The sequence below is a fragment of the Limulus polyphemus genome, unplaced genomic scaffold, assembly GCF_000517525.1.
Source record: "Limulus polyphemus unplaced genomic scaffold, Limulus_polyphemus-2.1.2 Scaffold1991, whole genome shotgun sequence".
NCBI classification, from domain to species: domain Eukaryota; kingdom Metazoa; phylum Arthropoda; class Merostomata; order Xiphosura; family Limulidae; genus Limulus; species Limulus polyphemus.
Window position 1 is genome coordinate 136,305 of NW_013667601.1, and position 1,941 is coordinate 138,245.

Consider the following 1,941-nt stretch of genomic DNA (forward strand, 5'->3'; position numbering starts at 1 on the left):
TTTGGAAATAATGAAAAAATTAAGTATTAAAAGCAGAGGAGATTGATCAAACCAACAATGCCCTGCATATACAGTTAACTTTAAAACATATGTATATTAGGAGCAGAGGGGGAGTACTTAAAACAAAAATGTCCCACGTGTACAATTACCTTTAAAAAAAATAAATTTTTGGAGCAGAGAGGGGTGCTCAATCCAATAAAGTCCCACATTTACAACTAACTTTTACCATCTGTAAGGTAATTGCTGCTCAAGTGGTAGGAAAAACGTTTTTGGAAGAATGATAAAGCATGCTTTGCAAAGTCATTTAATCATGCCTTAATAATATTTCTCTGAAGAGGTTACTGCTTATGTAGCAGAGGGTTTGGGCATAGTTTTGGGGTATCTGGATTTTCAGAAAGTATTTATAAGGTGCCACATAAAAGGCTTATTAAAAAGGTTATCTCAGTAGGTTGAATCATTGGATAGAAAACTGGCTAGATGTAAGAAAGCAGAGGATTGTTATAAATGGAGTTCAATTAAGCTGAATGAATATCACAGTGTTAGGACATTTGCTGTATTTGATTTAAATCAATAACATAGAAGAAGGAATGGTCAATGAATTATATAAGTTTGCTGATGATATTAAGGTTTTGGGTGCTATTGTCTGTGAGGATGCTTTTGATGATTTACAAAAGGATTGGGTTATTTAGTAATGTCAGGTTTTCTGTATGGACCTAATTCTTTACAGTAGGTGTCTGTGACTTGTTGGTGATAAATTTTGCCAAACAGCACACAGTCCACTTGGTTTAAAATAATATATTAAAACAAGTCAAATGTATATACAAATGTTTGTTGCACTGGTGGTTATCACAGTTGTATCCAGAGCTTTAAATAATTGTCTCACAGGCTGGTTCAGTTACTTTAGAACACAATTAGACAAGACGAATTATTATTCCTGCTTTGTTATCACAATACAGTCTGGGATAATTTCACTTTAAACTCACCACTATGACTGTAGGTTACCACAGTTGTGTCCAGAGCTTTAAATAATTGTCTCATTTTCATCAAAGTCCACACCGTCTGGTTCAGTTACTTTAGAATACAATTGGCAAGATGAATCATTCTCCTCTATTCTGTTATTACAATACAATCTGTGATAATTTAACTTTAAATATTGCCACTATACGCTCTTTATGACTAAACTCACAATCACACAATCTAGATCTATTTATATAGAACTAAATTTCCACTGCCTATCTATACCCTGACAGAGATACACTATGAGATATTATGATGCAATAATACTCAATTAATACAATAAGAAAATTCAGAGGGTTCTAGTAACACAACACAATAATATAACAATAACCAATTCATAACTATTGAACTACACGATTATCACTTCTAAAAAAAACTGAATTTAACACTTGCACTATATAAACTATCTAAATCATAACACTTACATTAACTTAAATGAAACAGTTGTATATATCTAACAAGTAAGTTGGGTGAATAAATGGCAGATGGCTTTTAATTATAATAAATCCATGTGCGATATCACAATTTGAATTATGAGTATAATTTTGATGGGAATAACTTTAACAGAATAGAATTTTTGATTGAAGGTGCAGAAATACTGGATACAAGTCTAAATAAGTTATAATTTCATTGTATTGTTACTGGTTAGGCCTTATTTTGAGTATTGTGTTCAGTCTTGGGCTCCTTACTTTAGAAAGGACTTGAATTGTTGGAAAGGATTCAGAGGAAGGATACTAGGATAATACCAGGGATGGGAGGGTTGTCATACAAGGATAGATTAAGAACTCTGTAATTATTTTCTGATGAAAAAAAGAAGAGTTAGAGGGATCTGACTGAGGTGTTTAGGATTGTTAAGGAGATGGATAATGTTGATGCATCATTTTTTTTATATAGTTAATGGTGAGAATAGTAAGATTAGGGGAC